The 26368-nt window shown below is 44.0% G+C and overlaps 2 pseudogenes; one reads left to right on the top strand and one right to left on the bottom strand.

The window, feature by feature from the left end:
• The first annotated feature begins 2883 nt into the window (after positions 1-2883).
• LOC116869780 lies at positions 2884-3377 on the top strand (annotated as a pseudogene).
• A 5964-nt stretch (positions 3378-9341) lies between these two features.
• Positions 9342-9743, bottom strand: LOC116869779 (annotated as a pseudogene).
• Positions 9744-26368: the final 16625 nt, after the last annotated feature.

Genomic DNA, 26368 nt, shown 5'->3' with positions numbered 1-26368 from the left:
TATCCCTTCTTTTATTCACAGACATTGAACTCATCTCTAGTTTGCATTTTACAAAGCACAAGCCCTCTTGAACATGTGCATAGCCATAAGAGTTTCTCTAGGGTATATACTATCTACAGTGGGATTTAGCTGAATAATGGTGTACCCATATTTTCAGGATTTTTACTGTAAAACTTTCCAAACGTGCCCCAAACTAGAAAATATAACAAACCCCGTGTGTCCATCCCCTAACTTCATTTAACCATAGACTTGTTTCATCCACCCCTTCCCTCCGTTGTATATTTTGCTGGAGTATTTTAAAGCAAATCCCGAACATTGTACCATTCACCTCTAAACACTTCAGTATGCAACTCAAAAAGAAATCTTTATTTTCTTGCGTGACCACAATGCCATTATCACATCTAACAAAATGCAAATAATTATTTAATATTATTCAATTACCCAGCCATACTGGGTAATCGAAGCCAAATTTCTTCGATTGTAATAAAAATTCTTTTTGTAATTTCTGTTAATCAAGATCAAACAGGATCCATTTTATTTGGTTGTTATGTCTTGTGTTTCTCATAAGTCTTTCAAGTCTTATGTTTCTCTTAATCTAGAACAGTCCCCACCCCTTTTATTTTTCCTTTCATTGACTTGCTGATGAAATTAGAGTCTAATATAAAGTCCCTCCTTTGACATCTTGTGTATTGCTTCCTTGTGGACTGCATCCTTTATGCTCAATATTTGTTGTGGACTAGGGGTCAGTTTTAAAGTTTTGATTGCACTATTATAATTATTTTTTAAAGATTTTATTTTTAAGTAATCTCTACCCCCAGCGTGGGGCTCAAACTCACAGCCCCAAAATCAAGACTCGCATGTTTCACTGACTGAACCACAGGTGCCCCGGTTTGATTTCATTATGACTTAAATTTTTTTCCCTGAGAATCCTCACTAAGTGGGGCTGTGTACTTTCTGTACCCACATCACGAGGCATGGGATGCTGGTTTCCTCACTTTTTGTGACTTTAAGATTGATTGTTGAGTTTGGTTGGTGACAACCTGTTTTTATACATTTCCTATCAGTTTTTCTTGTAGTTGTTTCAGCAGCATTAATGACTAGTGCCTGAATCAGTTATTTCACTAATGGTTGAAACAATTTTCTAACTTGGATATGCCTGCATTTGTTAACTAGAATCAAGGCTAAGCAAGTACTCCTTAAATTTTCTACCCTAGGCCCTTGATTCACCTTACCCTAGTCCCAGCCCTATCTAGAATTCTTCTGTACTGAAATACGTTCCCTTATCCACGGGGTATTAGGTTATACTGAAGTTTTATTTGTATTAGAAAAGCAGAATTCCAATTTTCAGAGGAATAAGTTGATGGCCTGGCTATCTCTAGGACTATTTCCTTTCTAAAAAAATTATTCTGAACTCATGACTTTTTATATATTCAATATGTTTTAATCAACTGCAGTCCTTACCCTTTTTGAAATTAAAATTATTCCATGTGTGCCTGTGGAAGCACACGACCCCAATGATTTGTTTTCTTTTTAATTCTACCACTCATTTAATCCCTTATTTAGCTGTCGCTATGTTTGTGTTTTAGATATACCCTCATGTTCTCCAGTATCTTTGCTCATCCTTGCTTCCTTTTTAAAGAAATAGCTATATTGAGATATAATTCATATACCATACAGAATTCATCCACTTAGAGTGTACAGTTTGGTGGGTTTTAGTATCTTACAAAGTTGTGCAACCATCACCATTATATAATTCCAGAACATTTCATCACTTCCTAAAGAAACGCTGCACGCATCACTGGTTCTTTCCTGGTCTCCCATGTCCCGGTTCCTGGCAATCACTAATCTGCTTTCTGTCTCAAATTGACTATTTGAGGATTGCCTCTTCTGGACACCTCACAGAAAGAGAATCATACAATGTATGCCATCTGTGACTGGCTTTTTTCACTTAACATGTTTTCACAATTTGTCCATTATTGAAGCATATATCAGCACTCCATTCCTTTTCATGACTGATGCCCAACATGGGGCTCTAATTCATGATCCTGACATCAAGAGTCACATGTTTTACCAATTAAACCAGCCAGGTGCTCCTCTTTGTCCATTTTAATGTTCTTAATTTTAAGAATTTAATTTTTAGGGGCTCCTGGGTGACTCAGTGGGTTAAAGCCCCTGCCTTCGGCTCAGGTCATGAACCCAGGGTCCTGGGATCGAGCCCTGCATCAGGCTCTCTGTTCAGCGGGGAGCCTGCTTCCCCTCCTTCTCTCTCTATCTCTCTGCCTGCTTGTGATCTCTGTCTGTCAAATAAATAAATAAAAATCTTTTAAAAAATTTTTTAAAAAAGAATTTAATTTTTAGGGCGCCTGGGTGGCTCAGTGGGTTAAAGCCTCTGCCTTCGGCTCAGGTCATGATCTCAGGGTCCGGTGATGGAGTCCCGCATCAGGCTCTCTGCTCAGCAGGGAGACTGCTACCCCCTCTCTCTCTGCCTGTCTCTCTGCCTACTTGTGATCTCCCTCAGTGTGTCAAATAAATAAATAAATAATATCTTTTAAAAAAGAAAAGAAAAGAAAATTTAAAATTTAATATTTTATTTTATTTATTTATTATATATTATTTTAAATATTTATTTATTATTTTAGAGAGAGAGAAAGAGGGAGAGAGAGAGTGTGGGGGGAGGATAGAAAGAACCTCTAGCCAATCTCTCTCTGAACACAGAGCCCAATGACATGGGGCTAGATCCCATGACCCTGAGATCATGACCTGAGCCTAAACCAAGAGTCAGTCACTTAACCAACTAAACCACCCAGGCACCCCATTTATATTTTAGTTTTAAAAATTTTTGCTTTCCTTTCATCTGGAACAGCCATCATCCAGTAATTCACCAAAATGACCAACACAAAGGGAAAAAGGAGAGGTGTCCACTATATGTTCTCTAGGCCTTTTAGAAAAGATGGAGTTGTTCCTTTGGCCACATACATGGGAATCTACGAGAAAGATGACATTGGGGACATGAAGAAAATGGGCGCTGTTCAAAAAGGCATGTCCCACAAATGTCACCATGACAAACTGGAAGAGTCTATAATGTTACTCAACATGCTGTTGGCATTGTTGTAAACAAACAAATTAAGGGCAAGATTCTTGCAAGAGAATCAAGGTATGCATTGAGCATATTAAACACTCAAAGAGCTGAGATAGCTTCCTGAAACGTGTGAAGGAATATCACCAGAAAAAGAAGGAAGCCAAAGAGAAAGGTACTTGAGTGCAACTCAAGTGCCAGCCTGCCCCACCCAGAGAAACACATTTTGTGAGAACCAGTGGAAAGGAGCCCGAACTGCTAGAATCCATTCCCTATGAATTCATGGCATGATAAATGTAAATAAAATAAAAAACCTCAAGACAGTGTAAAAAAATTTTTAAAGATATTTAAGGGGTGCCTTGGTGGTTCAGTCATTAAGTGTCTGCCTTCAGTTCAGGTCATGATCTCAGGGTCCTGGGATTAAGCCCTGCGTCAGGCTTCCCGCTGGGCAGGAGGCCTGCCTCTCCCTCTCCCATTCCCCCCACTTGTGTTCCCTCTCTCTCTGTGTCTCTCTCTGTCAAATAAATAAATAAAATCTTTAAAAAAATTAAAAAAGACATAAAGAAAACGTGAGAAAGGGGGAGGAGCAGCAGGAGACGGAGGGACAGAATCTGAAGCCGACTCCCTGCTCAGTTCAGAGCCCAATGCAGGGCTTGATCTCACAACCCCAAGATCATGACCTGAGCCAAAACTAAGAGTCAGTTGCTTAACCAGCTGAGCTACCCAGGGGCCTCTTAAAATTTTTAATGTAATCTCAACCCCCAATGTGGGGCTCAAACTCATGACCTTGAGACCAAGAATCTTATGTTCTTCTCCAAAGTAGATACCCAAATGGCCCATAGACATATGAAAAAGTGTTCAACATCAGTTGGCATCAGGGAAATAAAAATCAAAACCACAATGAGATACCACCTCACAGTAGTCAGAATGGCTAAAATTAACTAGTCAGAAAACAAGAGATGTTGGCGAGGATGCGGAGAAAGGGGAACCCTCCTACACTGTTGGTGGGAATGCAAACTGGTGCAGCCAGTCTGGAAAACAGTATGGGGGTTCCTCAAAAAGTTGAAAATAGAGCTACCCTATGGCTCCTACAGTTGCACTACTGGGTATTTACCTCCAAAATACAAATGTAGTGATCCAAATGGCCACATGCACCCAAAAGTTTATAGGAACAGTGTCCACAATAGCCGAACTATGGAAAGAGCCTAGATGTCCATCAACAGTTGAATGGATAAAGATGTGGTCCATATATACGATGGAATATTATGCAACCATCAAAAAACTGAAATCTTGCCATTTGCAATGACATGGATGGAACTAGAAGGTATTATGCTAAGTGAAATAAGTCAATCAGAAAAAGACAATTATACGATCTTACTGATATGTGGAATTTGAGAAACAAGGCAGAGGCTCATAGGAGAAGAGAGGAAAAAATGGAACAAGATGAAACCAAACAGGGAGACAAACCACAAAAGACTCAGTCTCAGGAAACAAACTGAAGGTTGCTGGAGGGGAGGTAGGTAGGGGGATAAGGTGGCTGGGTGATAGGCATTGGGGAGAGTATGTGTTGTGGCGAATGCTGTCTGTTGTGTAAGACTGATGAATCACAGACCTGTACCCCTGAAATAAATAATACATTATATGTTAGTAATAATAAATAACTAAATAAATAAACCCTAGACACATGGGTTTGTTTCTGGGCTCTCACTTCTATTTATTGATTTTTATGTCTAATCTTAAGCCAGGACCATACTGTTTTGATTACCATTACTTTGTAGTGTATTTTGAAATGAGGAAATGTGAGTCCTCCATGTTTGTTCTTTTTTAAGATTGTTTTGAGCTTTTCAGAAGCTCTTGTAATAAGATGTGCAGTTTAGAATCAGGTTGTAAATTTCTACAAAGTCACCTGGGATTCTGATAGAGAATGCATTGAATCTGTAGATGAATTTGGGGAATACTGCCACCTTTATAATATTGTCTTCTGATCTTCTGATATATAAAAATATGGAATTTTTTCACTTTATTTAGATGTCTTATGATTTCTTTCAGCAATGTTTTATAGTTTTCAACATATAATATTATACTTGTTTTGTGAGTATGTTTCTAAGAGTTATCTTCTTTTTTTTTTAAAGATTTTATTTACTTGACAGGGAGAGAGAGAGTGCAAATAGGCAGAGCAGCAGGCAGAGGGAAAGGGAGAAACAGGCTCTTTGCTGAGCAGGGAGTCTGATGCAGGGCTTGATCTCAGGATCCTGGGATCATGACCTGAGCTGAAGGCAGACGTTTAACCGACTAAGACACCCAGGCAACCGAGTTGTATTCTTTTTGATGCTATTTCAAATGAAATTATTTTATTAATTTCATTTTCAGATTGTTCATTGAAAGTATATAGAAAAAATTTGATCTTGTTTTCTGTAGCCTTGATGAAAATAGAACTGTTTCTTATTTCTAATAGTTTTTCGGGTAATTCCTTAGGATTTTCTCTATTTAAGGCTACATCATCTGTGGGCAGAGATAATTTTACTTCTTCCCTTCCAGTCTGGATGCCTTCTTTTATCCTTGACCAATTTCCTTGACTAGAACCTTCTATTACAACTTTGAACAGAAATAGCGAGGTGGACATCCTAGTCTTATTCCTGATTTTAGGGGGAAAACATCCAGTCTTTCTTTCTTTCTTTTTTTTTTTAAGATTTTATTTATTTATTTGTCAGAGAGAGAGCACAAGCAGGGGGAGCAGCAGGCAGAGGGAGAAGCAGACTCCCCACCAAACAGGATGCCTGATGTGGGATTCTATCCCAGGACCCAGGGATCATGACCTGAGCTGAAGGTAGACACTTAACCAACTGAGCCACCCAAGTGTCCCAAAATCCAGTCTTCCGCCATTAAATATGTTAGTTGTTAAATATGTTAGTTGTGAGATTTTATAGACACTCTTTTAAAAAAAGATTTAATTTATTTATTTGAGGGAGAGAGAATGAGGGAGAGAGAGCATGAGAAGGGAGAGGGTCAGAGAGAGAAGAGCCCAATGTGGGACTCAATTCTGGGACTCCAGGATCATGACCCAAGCCAAAGGCATTCACTCAACCAACTGAGCCACCCAGGTACCCTATAGATACTCTTTTGTCAGGTTCCCTTCTGTCCCTGTTTGTTGAAGTTTGTTGAGTGTTTTGTTTTCCTGACAAGGTGTTGAATTTTATCGAATGCTTTTTTGTGTCTATTGAGGTGATCATGTGATTCTTTTTTCATTTTAGTGATATGATGCATTAAAATAATAAATAAATAAAATAATTATATTAAACCAAACTCACATTCCTTGGATAAAATCTCTCTTGGTCATGGTGCACCATTTTTATATATTGCCACTTGGTTTGCTAGTATTTGAGGGGCTATGTTTTTCTCTTCATGCACTTTAATTCCTACTTTTAGGTTTTAAATTCACCAATAGAGAATGAACCTGTAAAACCCTAGGCAACCCAGCCCTGACTGCAGTAACGGCAAAACCCCAGGGCCATGTTCTCTGTCTATACCCCTGATCTCACTGTATAGCCCCGGATGAACCATGTACCAACCCTCCAGGACTTGTCAGTAATAAACCTTATTTTATTCCCCCAGCATTTCCTCATGGCTGTTGCTGACTTGCATCTTGCAGTCGTAAGAACACACTGGGGAAGTGGCATTGCCCCCAGGCATTTCTAGCCAGGACCTTTTCTCTCTATAGGTTGGTACCAACATGAAACAAATGGCTACTGGGAAGGTTTGGTTTGTTAACTCTGACATCTGGATGCTCTCACATGCAGTATGTGTTGCCTGTTTTTTTGTTTTTGTTTTTTTGTTTCAGCGTTAAGTCATGCTTTCTTGTTTCTTTGCATGTACCGTAATTTTTTTCTTTTGGTCAGAAACTGGACATTTCCAATAATATCGTAGTAACCCTTCCAATAGGGCTTGCTGTTGTTACTTGCTTATTTATTTGTTTAGTGACTGGCTGGATCATTTTAGCATACCCTCCTCTCTCTCCACCCTCCCCTTCACTTGTGGTAAACCTCTAATGTTGCCCTCATCATCCCTAGTCACTCTGGGATGTGGACATTTTGGCAGGGCTTTCTTTAATATCTCTTCTTTGGACCGCACCGCTGTTAGACTCCACTAAATTGCCCACTGGTTACTCTATTATTTTTGGCAAAGGCCTGGTGCAAAAATTGCTCTTCAGATGAAACCAGTGCAATTCAGGCTCCTTTGACAGAATAGAATTTTTTTTTTAATGACTTTGTTTATTGTGGGACACCTGGGTGGCTCAGTTGGTTAAGCATCTGCCTTCAGCTTAGGTCATGATCCCAGAGTCCTGGGATCAAGCCCATATTGGGCTCCCTGCTTGGATGGGAGCCCACTTCCCCCTCTGCCTCTGCCCTTCTCCCTGTGTTCTCTCTCTCTGTCTCTGTCTTTCAGAAAAATAAGAAAAATAAGTAATTCAAATCCTTTTTTTTTTCAAGATTTTACTTACTTATTTATTTTGAAAGAGAGAGAGAGGGAGAGGAAGAATGTGCTAAGGGAGGAGCAGAAGGAGAGAAGATCTCAAGCGGACTCCACACCACGCGCAGAGCACTGAACCAACAGAAGACTTGATCTCAAGACCCTAAGAGCATGACCTGAGCTGAAGTCAAGAGCCAGACACTCAACCTACTGAGCCACCCAGGTGCCCAGACAGAATGGTTTTTTGAGAGCAGTATTTGAGTTTATTCTGATCGCAGGTAGGCTCTTCCCTCCTCCCTTTCCCAGGTTTTCTAGCTGGCCTATACTTTACCTATATATCTAATAAAGATGTCATTCTCCTCTTAGTTGCCTGTCACCACAATCTCCACTGTTTTTGAGAGAACCCTCAGGCTTGAACTTCTCCGCATGGTTAGCAGATAGTCAGTGTCTTTGCGAATAGAGTAAGAGCTGTCTTTTTCATCCTGCTTCTTTCCTTAGGCAAAATCTCTGAGCCAGTACTCCGAGGGGGGATGGGAGACAGTGGCACACTTCTCTCCCAGTGACACTCTTTTTTTTTTTTTTAAGATTTTTTAAAATTTATTTATTGGACAGAGAGATCACAAGTAGGCAGAGAGGCAGGCAGAGAGAGAGGAGGAAGCAGGCTCTCCACTGAGCAGAGAGCCCGATGTGGGGCTCGATCCCAGCACCCTGGGATCATGACCTGAGCCGAAGGCAGAGGCTAAACCCACTGAGCCATCCAGGCGCCCCTCCCAGTGACACTCTTGCCATAGGAACTGAGCACTCAGTAGAGAGGGGGTAGTAACATCACATCTTCCTGGCTTGCCTCTTCCAGCTTGGAACCACTGCCTGGTGAGCAGAAGCGAGGACAATCAGAACTGTGGACTCCCAGAGGCACCACATCCAGGGTAGAGCCTCAGTCCTGTGAGTGAGAACTGGGCAGAAGAAAGGAGCCCTCATTTCCCAGTGACACTCAGAAAAAGTAAGCCTCCACAAAAGGTTGATGGGGACCAGACAGAAATGTTGATGTCCTGCTGCATGTAGGAAATAGCCCTCCAACTGGGGGGAGAGGGAGTGCTGTGTTCTTTCTTGGCTGTACTGGTCCTGAGTGTTCATCTTGCTGAGTGGGAGTGGGGTAAGGAGGGGCAGGTCTCAGCTTAATTACCATAGACTCTTAGTAGTTGTACTGAATTTTAGTAGTTTTTATTTTGTTTTGTTTTAGTAAATTAATTTCTTTTTTTTTTCTTTCTAGTATTTTTTTACAGGCTATATGTCCTAGGGACCATTTCTAGAGATTTTATTTTTTTATTTTTTTATTTTTTTTTAAAGATTTTATTTATTTATTTAACAGACAGAGATCACAAGTAGGCAGAGAGGCAGGCAGAGAGAGAGGAGGAAGCAGGCTCCCCGCTGAGCAGAGAGCCTGATGCGGGGCTCGATCCCAGGATCCTGGGATCACGACCTGAGCCGAAGGCAGAGGCTTTAACCCACTGAGCCACCCAGGCACCCCTAGAGATTTTATTTTTATTTTAAGATTTTTAAAATTTATTTGAGAGAGACAGAGATAGTGACAGACAACACAAGCAGGGAGGAGGGGGAGAAGCAGGCTCCCCCACTGAGCAGGGAGCCCAACATGGAACTCAGTCTCGGGACCCTGACACCATGACCTGAGCCGAAGGCAGACACTTCACCGACTGAGCCACCCAGGTGCCCCATTTCTAGAGATTTTAAATAATTTTGTTTTTTTTCTTTTTCAACAAGAACCAGGTTTTTTATTTGTTCATTTTGAGCACGTGAAGTATTCCTTGACGACATCCTTGGTCTGAGAGTCTTTGCCATAACCACCATACAACTCCAACAAACCACTTTGTGGGGTTTTACCTCTCTGTCAACTTTGCGGAGGCCTACCCATCTACCCATCCCCCTAGTTTCTTGTTGTCATTGGCCTTAATGAGGTTGATTTGGTGTTTAGCACCAAAGGCCTCCACCAAACTGACAGACACAGCGTTATCCCAGCTGGATGCAAGCATACAAATGTGGGCTTGGAGCTTGTCTAAAGCTTTGGCTGCTTAGCGAATTCCACATGCTAGGCTGTTGTGGAGGAGGATGGTCTTCTGCACCTCTTGCAAAGCAGAGTCCCAACACCCATTCCACTGCCAGCTGCCATGCCTTCCTCAGCCATGGCAGTGGGTTACTGGTGGAGTCCAATCTGGAGCACACCTGAGCCTCCATCTCCCAGAGACTCGGTGGCAGTGGTGGGGAAAGACAAACACTTTTTTTTGCTTGCTTTTTAACAAAATCTTCACTGGTTTCACTGGTGAATGGGTCTACAATGTCTTGATGTTGCTTGTGGAAATTTTCCCTTACATTGTGGTTTCTTGCACTATACCTCCAATTTCTTAGTTTCCTTTCCTTATTCTAGAAGTCCAGAATATGTTTTTGTTATAATTTTTTTAATATATATATTTTTAAAGATTTTATTTATTTGTCAGAGAGAGAGGGAGAGAGAGCGAGCACAGGCAGACAGAATGGCAGGCAGACGCAGAGAGAGAAGCAGGCTCCCCGCCGAGCAAGGAGCCCGATGTGGGACTCGATCCCAGGATGCCGGGATCATGACCTGAGCTGAAGGCAGCCGCTTAACCAACTGAGCCACCCAGGCGTCCCTGTTTTTGTTATAATTTTGTTAAATTAATATTTGCTGAAGAAATGCAAGATGTCAGTGTTGCCATGGTTCAACAAAAGATTAGGAGGGAAATTGAAAGAGAGGATTATTACTCACAAGATCTGGAGGAAGTACACAGCATGGGGCAAGGGGCCACTTGAGCACTTGGAAAGGTCAGGGCAGGTGCAGGCAGAGAGGGAGAGGACCTGGGGCACATGCCTTTATCATTCTCCATAGGTAGGGAGGGCTTTGGGGATTCTGGGCTAAGGCTGGATTGGTCAATTCAAACCCAAAACCGTGTGGTCTGGGGAAGCCTGCTTCTCCTTCTCCCTCTGCCTTCTGCTCTGCCTACTTGTGATCTCTCTCTCTTTGTCAAATAAATAAATAAAACCTTAAAAAAAAAAAAAAAAAAGAAGGTGCACCTGGGTGGCTCAGTGGGTTAAGCCTCTGCCTTTGGCTCAGGCCATGATCTCAGAGTCCTGGGATTGAGCCCTGCATTGAGCTCTCTGCTCAGTGGGGAGCCTGCTTCTCCCTTTCTCTGCCTGCTGCGCTGCCTACTTGTGATCTCTCTCTCTCTCTGTCAAATAAATAAATAAAATCTTAAAAAAAAAAAGAAATATAACTCCATCCTCATCTGTATTACTCCATTCCCATTCTCCTCTTCTTACTACCCCTTTCCAAGCACCCCTTAAACCAGTTTCTTAAATTTCTATGTATTCCCTCCCATTAAAAGAAATAGTGTAATATATGAATCTGTCTGAAGTAGAGACTGTTAGCCACCTACCCCAACTTGTCTTCATCTTCCAAAGTCCTACAATCTCTGATTTTAGCTTGTCACATAACTGCCTAGATCAAATGCTCCCATTTTTCCAGTCTCCCGTGCAGCTAGGTGTAGCCACATGGCTAAATTCTTGCCAGTGAGATGCAAGGAATTAAAATCATATGGCACTTTTTGGAAAACTGATTCAAAGGTTGATACATGTCTTTTTCTCTCTCTTGCTTTTCACCTTAGTATTCCATCTTGTGTCTAGAATGTAAATGTGATGGCTGGAACTCCAACAGCCATCTTAGACCATGAAGACAAACATTCCAGTGAGGCAGGGGCAGAAAGCTTGAAGAGCCTGTGTTCCTGATGATATCTTGAAGTCTCCATACTAATTCCAGATTGGATTTGTGAATGTATGTATATGTGTGATGATGAAAACTTATTGCATGCAAGACTTACTCATTTTTTTAAACTTTATTTTTAAAAATAATTTCTACACAGTGTGGGGCTCACACTCACAACACCGAGATCCAGACTCACATGTTCTTCTGACTGAGCTAGCCAGGCACCCCAAGACTTATTCATTGTTAACGTGGATTGATTTTCTTTCTTTCTTCCTTTCTTCCTTCCTCTCTCTCTCTTCTTTCCTTCCTTCCTTTCTTTCTTTTTAAAATATTTTGTTTGTTTGACAGAGAGAGAGAGCACAAGCAGGGGGAGTGGCAGGCAGAGGGAGAAGGAGAAGCAGACTCAGTGCTAACCAGGGAGCCTGATGTGGGGATCAATCCCAGGACCCTGGGGTCATGACCTGAGCCAAAGGCAGGTGCTTTACTGACTGAACCACCCAGGTGCTCCTAATTTGGATTTTCTATTACATGCAGCTGATACTAAACCTAAATGATTCAGTATCTAATTCAAACTCAGCACGTAGATCTAGATCTGATTTGATTTTTGCATGTATTTTAAATTTATTGTTTAATTATTTACAGTCCCATGTAAATCCTGTAATAGGTCAGAATGAAAGCAGTAAGTTTATGTTAGAACCCTTAGGATCGTGGGGGTGCCTGGCTGGCTCAGTCGGAAGAGCATGCAACTCTCGATCTCGGTGTCATGAGTTTAAGCCCCACATTGGGTGTAGAGATTACTAAAAAAATAAATAAACTTAAAAAGAAAGAACCCTTGGTATTGTAATACAGTCAGGATTAATATATAGTTGGTGTTGACTGTTAGGTCCATTATTAAACAAAACGAGACTGAGACAAAGTGAAAGTTATTTAAAGCTTTATTTTATGCCAACTATTAGAAATCAGATTGATCGGCGAGGGGAATGAGACTGAAACAAAGTTAAAGTTAGGCAAAGCTCTATTCTATGCCAAGCATTAGAAGTCAGACTGACCAGCCAGGGTGGTCTCTGAAGAGAGCGACCACCCCCAGCTTACAGGCTCAAAAATTGACTGACAGACCGGTCAGGGCCACCTCCGAAGAGAGCGACCCCTCCCAATCTTACAGGCTACTTTTTATTGGGTAAAACTGTAACCCATATTTTAGTATCTCAGCCCACCGGGTTTGTGTGTCTCTTGTTGATTGGCTAGTTTTATCTGGTCTGGTGACGTGTTATTCAAGATTACTATATACCAGGAACTGTTACAAACAGTACTTTCTGGGAAGGCTTAGTCAGTTAACATATTCAGTGTGAATAATAAGATTGTCGTCCTTCCCAAGATGGAGTCACTTTGGTTTGGGCAAGACCTTCTCACTGTTACAAACAGTACTTCGTACTGATTAGATGTCTCCATCTGGCCTGACTCGTCCTTGTATTCTGGGCTCTATTATCAGGAACTAGCCGACTACATTTTACTGGTTTGCCGGACTTGTTTCTAAGTAAGTTTCTCTGGGGGAGAGAGTCAATTTAAGTTTACTGCACAAACAACAAAATGGCTATTTACCCAACATGGAGTCACTCTGGCTAAACAGGTCCTTACATTGACATGTGTAGTTATGCTGGTTATTTAATGGCTATCTCCAGTGGTGAATGAGAAGGGTCCGTGCCATATTAGTTGTTAAGTATTTTGAAAATCACCACAAATAAGAATTGCATTCACTGATATACATATTAAACAAATAGTTATGGAATGTATTGTGTTAGGTGTTGATGAAATAGAGAATGAAATTGAACACTGACCCTGTCTACTTACACACCAATGGAGGCCACTGACATTAATCAAAACAGTTGTGTGTATATACATATGAATATACATCATGAAAAATGAGAGGTAGAAGGATGAGAAAAATGCTCTGAGAGTACATATTTGTAAGAGTGGAAAGCTTAAAGATTAGGGATTCCTTGTCAGAAGGTCAGGGACAGCCTGAGGAGACTGAGATCTGAAAGTCAGGAAAAGTTAAAAAGGTAAAGGGAAGAGCAGATACAAAAGCCCTGTGGTGAGAGGGATACTGGTGTGAGGGATGAACACATGTTCAGTGTGGCCTGAACAGAGAGAACTAAGCACAGATGAGGTCCATGAGGCAGGGAGAAGCTAGATGCCTGGCCATACAAGTCATATTAAAGAGTTCCATAGGGATCATAATTACTGAGATATTTTCCAAGTTTTTGCTATTTCAGTGTTACAATCAACATCTTGATATATATAACTTTCTTCCATGGCATGACAGCTGTGCAGACATATGTCAGAGAAGGTACCGATGGAGGAAAAAGCAAATGCAGACACTCTCTGGGTGAATTAAATAGGGTTTCTGTCCTGTGGACATTCTCCTTTCCAGTACCTGCTGTCTCTCAGTATAGTCGTGTCTCCTCCTTCTGGAACTCCCAGGCCATTATGCAGGTATAGACCTGTACATCTCAAGATTGTGAATGGTTTCAAGTCTTTTTGTGGTTAGGAATGCTGAACCATAAAAGGTGAGGTTATGAGGGATGCCTGCCTGGCTCAGTTGGTGGTGCATGCAACTTTTTTTTTTTTTAATGTATTTATTTGATAGAGTGTGCGCACAAGCAGGGGGAGTGGCAGAGGCAGAGGGAGAAGCAGGCTCTCCACTGAGCAAGGAGCCCAGTGCAGCGCTCGACCTCCCGACTCTGGGATCATGACCTGAGGCAAAGGCAGCTGCTTAACCGTCAGAGCCACCCAGGTTCCCCAGGTGACCCTCGTTAAACTTGGAGTTAAATAATATGTACTAGTACTCTGGGGCTCCACTTAAGTACGCTCAGCACAAATAGTCCTCATTCATTACCCACTCTGACCTCAGGTCAATACAGGTGGTCCAAAATATTCCTGAATAAAAAGCTGGGTACCCAGAATAAGGCTCAGTTCCTGGAGCTTGTGGATCATTCAACAGATTCTTAGATGAGATGGATGGCCTAGTGAGAAGAATCTAGTGTCAAACCAAGATTCGTCTCTCATCATCTCTATTCTCAAGAAATGTTTCCCACAACCTTTGCCCATTTCTACAGAAACTGCTAACACATGCTAGCACCCACATGGTCCTCAGTTCTCCACATACTTCCCACATATGTGGCTCGCTTTACAGATAAATTGGACAGTACTAGTTCAGACTTTTGACTTGGTTGGCTTACTGACCCCCAACTTGAAAACAAATTTACCATTGACCACCAGGTGGCACCCTGTCCCAAAGCACAGTATACCACATTTAGGGTAGGCATTTGAAGACAAGCTTTCCTTGAGAATGTCTGATCCGCCCTCCCTCAGGAGTGTCAAGTTTACATATAGTGGATTCAGTCCTGATATGAATCAATCAATCAATCAATCAATTAATAAGATTTTATTTATTTATTAAGATTTTATTTATTTATTTGAGGGAGAGAGAGCATGAGCAGGGCAGAGGGGCAGAGGGAGGGGAAGAAGCAGACTCCCCGCCCAGGAGGGAGCCTGACACAGTGCTCAATCCCAGGACCCCAGGATCATGACTGGAGGGAAGGCAGATGCCTAACTGACTGAGCCACCCAGGTACCCTCCAATATGAATTTTAAAAAACCTTTAAACAAGTAACCATATAGTGAAACTGGTTGTGGTCTCTCACTCTGTTTCTCCCCTGTTCATTCTGTATGTATTGTCTACCATGTATTAGCCACTTCCTTTCTGTAGAAATGAGTCTTATGACTTCTTTTTTTTCTTGTGATTTACTTCTGTCTGGACTACCAGATATCTCTGAACATGCCAATCTCATGAGTCTCCTCCTTAGTTCAGCTGGTTTGGTGTCAGAAATTTGCCAATGGGGAGTAACCTTCCACCTTTGCCCTTTCATGTATCAGTATAACAGAAGGAAGAACAATAAGACCTCAAATCCTTTCCCTTAAGCAAGTACAAGGAGGCCAATGCCAAGCTATTTATAACAAACAATACAAGAGGAAATAAATCAAGATACCTTTTCTCTGTAGGTAAATTGATTGTTCTGGTTCCTTGTTGCTTTTTCACTTCCTTAGATGACTGCAGCCATATTTCCCAAGCCCTGCAAGCAGCTTAACCTTGCTCAGTGGCACTGAATGCTAGGAAATCTGACCCAAGTGTCCTTCCATCTTGTCCCATGGGGCTTGCAGTCCCATGGGGCTTGTAGTGGACAAGTCTTGCTATCTGATTTCCTGTCGTGGGTTTTTGCTTTATTTCATGTCCCTATCATTCTTGATTCAAAGCATAGTCATCCCACAGTATATATCAAGACCCCTTTTTAAACTGTACACAGGCCACTCTGTGAAGGACTTTGCCTCTGGCAGAGTATTAGAGGATGCAGAGGATTTGAAAGTAGGGAAGGTGGAGGAAGAGATTGACAGGTGAGTTTCCATGAGAGACAGCAGTCCCAGCTAACCGGCCGGGAAATCTCCTCTGGTTTGCATTCTCTGTTAACTCTTCTGAGAGAAAAAAACAGAAACTGAGAAACCAGCAAGGTACGAAAAGATACTTTGAGCTAACCTACTTTTTTTTTTTTTTTTTGGTCTGTGGGATTCAAAGCAGTTCTTGTCTTCTGATCACAAACCTCGGGTTTATCGGTGGATAGCAATGCAGAAACAACATAAGGCTCTGACTTTATTCCAAGTTTGGCAAATAAAATGACAGCAGCTGAGGTTACCTATGAGAAGTCACTAGACAAAACAGACTGTCACCTTGACCTAGGGTAAGAATGAGGTTGGCAGAAGGATGATATTAGGAAATGAAAAGCAATAGGTTAATTCAATGAACAGTGGAAATAAAGGAACGTAGTGACTGAAGGAAGATGGAGAAGTGAAGGTCAGAAGTCCAGGTCCAGGGCACCTGGGTGCCTCAGGGGGTTACACCGCTGCCTTCAGCTCAGGTCATGATCTCGGGGTCCGGGATCAAGTCCCACATTGGGCTCTCTGCTCAGCAGGGAGTCTACTTCCCGCGCTCGCTCTCTCTGCCTGCCTCTCTGTCTGCTTGTGATCTCTGTCTCTGTCAAATTAATAAATAAAATCACACACACACACACACACACACACACACACACACACACAAAGTCCAGGTCCCGGAGAAGCAGGTGCCCGGAACTTCAGATTTGACTGACTTCTGCGTGGCAAATATATTATAATGGCTGCTATTTTCATCTAGGCCTCCTTTTCTTTATCTGTAAAATGAGGGGATTAAACAAGACAACGTGGGGAGAGATGTGAAAGATGCTGAAACAGAGCAAAATGATTACCAGGTGTGTTTAATAGAAAAGCAGGTGGATATTGTCTAAACATGCCCTTCTGAGTGATCCTTTTGTAAGTCTATGAATTGTAGATGGCTGAGAGCAATGCAAACGCCTCTTATCCACAGACATGCAGATAAATTTTGATGTGTGGAAATGCAATTGGGTTCCCTTTCTCTTGGAGTTTTTCCAATTTTGCAACAATTTATAAATTCATTTCAGTGTTACTGACTGCATGTGTGTGTGTGTGTGTACATATATATATTTGAATTATTCTTTGAACCAATTGTAATTATCTTTGTCCTCTAACTTGTCAATGTGTTAAATAACATCTTTGACCTGTTCTTATTTTATATTTGCATGAGAGTCGTGAAATTATCCTGTTTAAAAAACTATCCATTAATGACAATTGCTCAAAAGTCCAATGATCACAAATTGTTTGGTCAAGAAACCATATATATATATTTTTTTGACCAAAAAATTATTTTTAGTAAAATATTATGGTGAAAGTGATAAATTGCTCAACATAGTCCATGGTTATATTTATAACCAGAAATATGGACCAAAGAGATCAAGTGTTAAAGAGTAATGGGTTTATCAGATACTGCAGGTGTCTGCTCTGAGTCATGTAGAACTCATGGTCGAAGGTGCTTTCTGAGCATTAAGTTTGTTGGCCAGGCTTGCATCTGAGATTGCTCAGAGTGAAAAGACTCGTCCATCATAGAAACTCTTGGCCTCAGCCTTATTTTGGTAATATGCCTTTGCCATGTGCCACTTGTGTCCTCTTTGGGCTTTTTGCAGAGAGAAGTGGCTGTGATTTATTGAGTTCCAAGAAATGATGGTGGAATGGGATTTGGCGTGGGCAGCCTTGAGGGAAAGGGTACATATGGGAGAAGGAATTCTCATAGGAATCTTCAGGAATCTAGAATAAATCTTATTCCTTTCCTTTACTGTGTATCTTTGAAAAGCTGATTCTATAATCCGAAAAAAAATAATTTTTTTGAAAAAAATAATTTTTATGGACACTGATGCCCCTGAAATCAGATCTTACTGTTAAATCTTATGTGTAAGTCATTTATTTGGGCATGTGGTCCTATGTGACCTGAGTTAAAAACAGGGATGGAGGAAAAGCCAATATCTATGCTCATGTGTGTACGTTGGGCTTGGGAACCAGGCCGACAGGACCATTCTGTGCAAGGTCCCATCTCCTCCTAGCCCTGGCAATGTAGTTGAGATTTCTCTAGCTTTCTCTTCAGAAGGAATATGTGCATTTGTATAGATTATGGCTTGGAATTAGGCAGATGCGGGTACCCCCCGATAATCCCCTCCATGAAACAGCCTCAAGATACACGGTCCTAAAAAAAAAAGATACACAGTCCTGTTCAAGGACCCTGGGGGCCTTGATCCATGCAACTTGCACGCACACACTATGTCCTCCATCAGTCTGGCAAGGGGGCCAAGACCCTAAGACCTGTGTACCTGGTATCAGTTGAGTATCACTTGCCTGCCTCTAGGGCAAAGAAAGTCCATCCCACAAAAATCTTTCTAAGGCAGCATCCTTCATCTGGTGACAGTGCCCATTTGGACTGGCTGCCTGATGAAGTCTCTGCTTTCCAGTAATCAAGACTGCTAGGTGTTTCTCATGGGAGACTATCCCTGCAGCCTCTCAGCACCTGTCTTGGCGAGGCAGTCTAAATTCTCCAGCTTTACCCTAAGGGAGAATAAGTATGTACACTTGTGTATGTTAGACCTTGGAAAGAAGCTAAGATGCCTTGTATTCCAACAGCTCATCTTGTGATCAGCCTATCTGATGGCAGGTCCCTGGCTACCCTGACTTGCCATGCTCCTGAATGAACATTATGACTTTTGATACTCTAGGATGGGTGGTGAAGAACCCACAGGCCTGAAAAGATCCTTTGGTCCAGAAACACCTGCGTAGTCCTGGGCAGAGGGATCCCACCCTGAGTTTCTTTATCAGGCAGCAGCTTAAAACTGGTGACCTACAGTCCCCAGGTGGACTAGCTGCCAGATGGGGGAATATACTTCTCGAGGAATAGCCTCCTAGAAAGGCTATTCAGTGGGTTGCCATACAGCCTGAGCTCCCAAAGCCTGGTGGTGCCTAGTACCACCAACCTTGAGGGACGAGGTTGCTCCAGATGAGCTGATGGGTTCTATATTGTGCATATGTGCAAGCCAAGCCAATCAGGATTACCAGGGACCCAAACGGAGTGTCTAAAGAGATCAGGTCATGAGAACAGGCTGTTGAACAGAAAAACCTATGCCTCCTTCCAAGCCCTAAGCAGCACAAATGAACATATGTCTTCCTTCCACAAGGAAAGCTGGAGGAGTCTGGACTGCCTTGACAAGATGGCACTCCCTAGTAGGGATGGTGCTCTCTCATAAGAGGAACCACAGACACTTGACAGCTGGTGGAGTGAGAAATTCATCAGGAGGCAGGGCCCAAAGGACAGCAACTGACACCTGCTAAGAGAGGCCAAGTCAGAAAAAGCTTCAGGGGTGGGCTCCCTCTGCCTGGGGACCTAGGCAGGGGGTGTGGGACTGGCCACAGCCCTCAGGTCTAAAGGGCAGGTCAGAGTTAGGAGGCTGAGGCAGTGCATATTACTCAAGCGCAGGCTGCCAGGTCAGGGTTGGGGGTGGGGCTGGAATGCAACCAGGCTCTGTAGAGGATGGTTCCAAGAGCAGGCTGTTGGGGGTACATGCATCTTCCTCCTTCTAAGCCCCAACCTACACAAGCTCGAGTCCATTTTCCTTCTGAAGGGGAAACTCGAGGAGTGTGGCCTGCCTTGAACAGCTGGGGATGGTAGGGCTGCCGGGGCTCCTCCTACAAGGGACACCTGGGAGCGGTGATCGCTGGGAAGCCCACCACCCCATCAGGCAGTCAGAGGAAATGGGGACTGAGTGGGGCACTCTCAAGCTGCCACCTCAGAAAGATGTTTGGTTGTGGGCTCCTCTGCCCCGAGCCCTAGCAGGTGGTTCGGGAACCAATGAACTGCTCAGGCTCCCGGTTACTGGCAGCACGACGGCTGACAGGATGCCTACTGTGCACGTGCCAGTCTGGCCTGGCCAGTAGTGGGAGTCTGGGAAGAGGCCCACGGGGAGCAGGGCAGGCAGTTTTGGCCGCCCAGTGGGGATGTTTTGGCCGCCCGCTGGTGATGTTTTTTGACAGCTGCCTAATTCCAAGCCCTGACCTGCACAAATGCGTGTATTTGTCATGGCTGGACTGTTTTACCAGGCGCTTAGCAGGCTGCTAGGCCTCCTCCAACAAGAGACACCTGGGAGCCTGGATGGCTGTGGCTGCGAGCTCACCAGGCAGCTAGTCCAAAAGGGCTAGGGACTGATTCTGGCCCCTTGAAAAACCGCACCTTCAGCAAGAGCTTCAGGGCTGAGCTCCCTCCAGCCAGGGGCCTAGCAGGGGTGCAGACTGGCCACAGCCCCTAAAGCCTGGGTGGGGAAGGGGTGGGCCCTGCGAGGCAGTACGGGGTGTCTACTGCGCATTTGGGAGCTGCGTAGCTCAGAGGAGGTGGGCAACTGACCATGCCCCTAAATGGAGAACTGTCAGCTATGAAGTCCTTTGCCAGCCTGGGGCTGAGGCCACTGGCTGGGTTATCCTCCGCTGAGAGACATCTGGGAGCTATTACTGCTGAAGGGGTCTGGGCTCTTATCAGGCAGCTAGCCCAGATGGACACTGACCTTTGTCACCTTAGCCTTTGCCTCAGAAATATCTGGCTTAGGCACATTTCGCTCACTAGCCAAAGCAAGTGGTTCCTCCAGAGGGGCTCCGGCTTCTAGGCCTGGAGTGGCCCCAGCTGCCCCGAGGAAGGCATGTGCAGTGCACAGTATGACTGCCAGGCTGTGCAGTTCAGAATTCTTGGGACCCTAGCCTAAGTGTCTTGAGGGCATGGATTCCCTGGACAACCAGTTGGGGCTACCGGGTGTCTGCCTACTTTAAGGCCTTAACCTACAAAAACACGCATCCATATTTCTTCTGGAAGGTGAAGCTGGAGGACTATGGGCTGTGTTGCCCAGAAGTGGCCTGTTGGGCTGCATGGGCATTGTTCAGTACCAGACACTTGGGAGCCTTGAATGGCGGTAAGCACAGGACCCCAACAGGCAGTTGGGCGAAATAGGGACTGAGTGGCTTCAGTTGAATGGCATCACCTCACAAAGAGCTTTATGTGTTGCTTTGTATGCCCTGTGGCTTAGGCAGGGTGAGCCCTAAGGCCCCTGAGGCTCAGGCCCAGACAGCGCCAGCTGTTTCAGGCACGCTGAGGTGGAGTGCGGTGCCTATGTGCTAGCCAAGTGACTGCAGGGAGGCCATCGGTGAGGCTTGGCGGGGTGGGGGGTGGGGAGGGGTGCGTCCCCGTCTCTGCCTGCTCCCCGCCTAGCCTAAACAAGCGCACACCTTTCCCTCTGAAGGCAGGACTTGAGGCGAATGGTCATTTTTGCCAGACTGGGGGTTGGGGAACCTGGCTTATGGCTGGAATGTCCTCCAGTAAGGGACCCTGTTTGCCTTGATGGCTGGAGAAGCCGGAGATTCTGTCAGGCAGCTTGTCCACTGGGTATGTAGACTGGCAAGCACTGTTTAACATGTCAGCCTCAGAAAAGTCTTTTTGTGGGAGGTCTCCTACCTTCGTGAAGGATATTCGGGTGGTTTGGGGTTGCGCGGATGATCCATGGGCCTGGAGGGCTCCCCTGCCCGGCTGCACCCTGCTGGCTAGGCGATGTGCTCACGGTGCACGGAGGAGCTGTACACATCAGTATGTCCATGGATCTGAAGCAGGCAGCTGTAGGAGAGGCCGTGTTGGAAGGGGGGCTACCACGGATACGTGGCATCCTCATAATTCCAAGCCACAAGTCACACGAAGGAGTATATTCTCCCTGAAGGCAGAGGTGTAGGAATTTGGACCTGCTGGGTACGTACGTGCCCTTTGGGATGGTCAGGCTCCACTCCAAAAAGGGAAACCTGGGAGGCTTGATTGTTGGAGAAGCCCAGGATTGCTGCACACAGTAAGTACCCCTGGGGACTGGCCTCCACCCATTTCAGGGGCTGCCTCCAAGGGAATTTCAGGGGTGGGCCCCTTCCACACCTGAGGCAATGCAGGCAATTAGGGATGGACCCCAGCTCCATGGGTAGTTGACAGGCTGTGTCCTGCTCAGATGTGAGCCTCACAGGTCAAGGTAGCCTGGGACAGGGGGCCATGTTGGGTAAGGGTGGGTCACAGTAGCAGGCTCTTGGGGATACCTGGCGTCTGCCTAAACCCAGCCCGAGAGTGTACACATGCACATGATCTCCCTGACATCTGCTTGATTTGGGGGGCAAATAATGCTCAGACTGATTATGTCTTTGCCAACACTGTCTTTAGTGCTGATTCCCTGTGTAGATTTCTCCAACCAACAGCATACAGGATTGTGTTTTAAACTGACAGGATTACAGGGCTACCTGGGTGGCTCAGATGATTCAGCATCTGCCTTTGGTTCAGGTTGTGATCCTGGGGTCCTGGGATCGAGGTCCCTGCTCAGCCGGGAGTCTGCTTCTCCCTTTCCCTCTGCCTTTCTCCCTGCTTGTGGGTGCACTCTCTCTCTCTCTAATGAATGAATAAAATCTTTTTTTTTATAGATTTTATTTATTTATTTGATAGACAGAGATCACAAGTAGGCAGAGAAAGAGGAAGGGAAGAAGGCTCATTGCTTTGCAGAGAGCCCGATGCGGGGTTCAATCCCAGGACCCTGGGATCATGACCTGAGCCAAGGGCAGAGGCCTTAACCCGCTGAGTCACCCAGGTGCCCCTGAATGAATAAAATCTTAAAAAAAAAAATTGACCATTACAGAAGTAACATAGTTCCACGTTAGATCAATCCCATTAATCACACTATTGTCCAGGTAAGGGGAGAAGAAAGGAATAAAGTTCAAATTAATTTGAGCTGTATTTTTATAAGTAGGTAATTGGAGAGACATCTGACTGAGCCAGTCGAGTTCTCATCTTCAGCTGCCAGGTCAGGAGTAAAAGTTCAGGAATGCTAGAGCACCTTTCAGGGAAGGAGGGTGCTGGTGTTGATGGGCAAGATGTACTTTGCTGAGGGGCCTTTGCATGGCTTTTACCACTGTCTGGAAAGTGTCTCCTTTGCTGTAGCAGCAGCGAATTTCTCCAAGGTGTTTGGAAAGATACTTTAGATGAGCAAAGTGGAAACTTGCCATTGAGAGCACTCTCAGAGAGTCCTTATAGCTCCTAGGATTCATGTTCTAAATGTCCCTTTGTCTGTCTAGTGGCATCTTCCTATGTTTCCACTGGTGAACCCCCACGGGGTCCCTCTGCCGCAGAGCTACTACTGAGTTCTCATGGGTGAGAATAGAAGAGACAATGACATCCTGACACGACTCACTTCTTTCTTACACCAAAACAACTTTATTACGAAAAACAACTTTTGGGGGGCACCTGGGTGGCTCAGTTGGTTAAGCATCTGCCTTTGATGCAGGTCCTGGTCCCAGGGTCCTGGGATTGAGCTGCATCTGGCTTCCTGCTCAGCAGGGAGCCTGCTTCTCCCTCTCTCTCTGCAGCGTCCCCAGCTTGGGCTCTCTCTCAGTCTCCCGCTCTCTCTCAAGTAGATAAATAAAATCTTTAACCCCCCCCCAAAACCCCACAATTTTGTCTTTGCCATAAATGAGTGGATTTGAGATCATATCAAACCACCACAATCCATCCTGTGGTTTCAAGTCACTCAGACACTAATGAATGCTAGGGCTTAATGCCCTAACAAATCCAAGTTCACAAAAATACCAGCCCACCATCTGATTCTACATCAATTGCAATCTTTTTTTTTTTTTTTTTAAAGATTTTATTTATTTATTTGTCAGAGAGAGAGAGAGAAAGCACACAAGCAGGCAGAGAGGCAGGCAGAGAGGCAGGCAGAGGCGGAGAGAGAGGCAGGCTCCCTGCTGGGCAAGGAGCCCGACGCAGGACTCCTCCCAGGACTCTGGGATCACGACCCGAGACGAAGGCAGCGGCTTAACCCACTGAGCCACCCAGGCGTCTCCATCAATTGCAATCTTAATCACACACAATTATATTCTGTTTATCTTCCTACGTTGATGCACATTCTTTCACATCATACGTTAATCACCAGTGTAAGCAACCATATTCCTAATATTATCAATGTAAACATGAAAAAGGACTCTTCGACGTGGGGCCATATCCAATCACCAACTGACCAAAAGTTAAGTGCCTTAAGCCACCTTGTGCAACTTCCTTGACAATTACATTTCCAAGTACAGCTCCCAGGATACAAGCTTACACAGCACTATCAAGCACACAGTCCTTTGCCAAAACATCAGAATTCAAGGTTATCATTATTTTGGGTAATGCATGTGTTTTTTTTATCTTTTCAATTCCTACAAAGTTATTTTGACTTTAGTCAAAATTAGTCTCATCTTTGAAATGTTGTTTTTAGTTTTCTAATATAAAATTTGCATTTATTAGATTAACTTTCAAAAGTCCAATATGAAATATTCCCTTGGTTATTTGCCTAGTTCCTTTATCTTCTTTAACCCCAAGCAGTGTTTTTTTTCTCCTACTATCACACTCATTTCCTGTTTCAGTTTTATATGCTTTAGTTTTATATGCTTTATCATGTTGAGTTCCTTGGTTTTTGCATGACTATAATAGGTTAGCATGAGGCTGGCAGATGGTGTACTCTCCTCCAGTTTCCCCTATTTTGTGTAACTGTTTGGGGAAACATCAAGGCCACAGTCAGAGGTGTAGCCACAGGCGTAGCAGTAATAAAGGTATTTTGGTTCCCTTTTGCCAACATATCCTTAAGACCATATTTGCCTTCTGTTGTGAGAGACCTAGAGGCTCCACTCTCTTATTTGATATTGGGGAGCCACAGAAGTATGGAAACCTAATGTCATATTTCCTCCTTTGGTGCCAGTAATCCGATTCCATAATTGACCAAGGAATCACAATCTACTTTACTTCTGGCTGTGTTGTCACCTTAGATAGGTGACCAGGGTTGTCCTAAGAATATAGCTATTCCACCAATCTGAACAGAAACAATGTCTGTCTACAGTTTGAGAAACATCTTCTATGTCATTTTTTAGTTGTTTCCTTATTTGCATTTTCTCCTCCTGCTTTATATTGAATTTCCATTGCTCTGTTTACTTCTGTATAAAAATCATTAATGGGTTGTAATATATTGCTGCCCCCCCCTTTTTTAAGACAGGAAGAGAGAGAGAGGGAGGGGGAGAATTAGAAGCAGGCTCCATACCCAGAAGCAGATCCTGATGTGGGACTGGATCTCATGACCCCAAGATCATGATCCTGAGATCATGACCTGAGCTGAAATCAAGAGTCCAGCATTTAACTTACTGAGCCACCCAGGTACCCCATGTTGTTTCTTTTTTAGTGATGAACTACTTCTACTTCCAGTCTTTGAGGGGATACAAAGAAAGGCTTTCAATCATAACAACAAAATAATTTAGCAGTAGCTAGCATTGAGTATGTACTGTGTGGTAAGGAACCTGTCAAGTCTTTAATATAGTTTATTTAATTTCTGCAGTAAACCTTTGGGGTAGGTAGTATTGCATATCTCTAGATGTGAAGAGTGATACTTGGAGATGTTGAATAAATGGCCCAAAGTGGCACAGATAATAAATGTTGAAGTTAGAATTCAAAATTTGTCAGTCAGGTTTTATACTACATGTTTGTGTTCCCCCACAAATTCGTATGTTGGAACCCAAATCCCCAATGTGATGGTTTTGGAGGTGGGGCCTTTGGGAAGTAATTAGATCATGATGGGATTAGTGCCCTTATAAGAGGAGCCAGGAGAGCATTGCTTCTCTCTGCTTTCTACCACGTGAGGATACAGGGAAGGACATCTGCAAACCAGGAAGAGGGCCCTCACCTCACCAAGTACCAAATCAGCCCACACCTCCACGTTGAACTTTCCAGCCTTCAGAACTGTGAGGAATAAATGTTTGCTGTTTAAGTCACCCAGTTTGTGGTATTTTTGTTATAGAAGTTGGAGTAGATGAAGACATTGGGATTCTAGACATTCTTAACCACTGGATGATACTGCAAGTAAAGAAAACAGACTTAAGACAGTATGTGTGGTAAAATCCAACTTTTGTTGTTTGTATTTTTGTTGGCAGGATCTTTTTTATTCAAAACAAAACAAAAGTCAAAACAAAAAACTTTGGCAACCACACACAGGAGGGGTAGGGGTAGGGGTAGGTGTCTGTCCATCCAGCCCCAGCCCCAGTCCATATGGTTTTGGCAGCAGTAGGCCTGTGGGGGTAAGGGCCCTCCAAATAAAAAAGGTGTGTGTATGGGAAGGGTGCAAAAGCGGGTGTGTGTGTATGTGTGTGTGTGTGTGTGTGTTGGGGGGGTGTTAAAGGGGCAGCCCAGGTAACTGGGAGCGCTGCAGGTGGGAGGCCATTTCATCCCATTTCTTGTTGATCTCACTGCGGTGGACACCTTTGTTGGTCAGCAGGACTAGCGGCTTGGCAGTCGTGGTAACAGTGATGTTGACAGTTGGAGCTCCGCTGAAATTCCCCGTCCTGCAGCAGCGAGTCCCGCTTAACAGAACATTTGGGGCTCCCCAGTGTCAGTCCATTCACGAAAGAACTTGACGGGTCTTTGCCAACCAGGACACCAACCTCCGCTGGCGTGATGTTGACGAAGGTTCCCCCCCCCCG

Source organism: Lontra canadensis, unplaced genomic scaffold (assembly GCF_010015895.1).
Source record: "Lontra canadensis isolate GAN:19392208 unplaced genomic scaffold, GSC_riverotter_1.0 scaffold20, whole genome shotgun sequence".
Taxonomy (NCBI): domain Eukaryota; kingdom Metazoa; phylum Chordata; class Mammalia; order Carnivora; family Mustelidae; genus Lontra; species Lontra canadensis.
The sequence above is the reverse complement of the archived record's forward strand: the minus strand, read 5'-3'. Positions and strand labels throughout refer to the sequence as shown.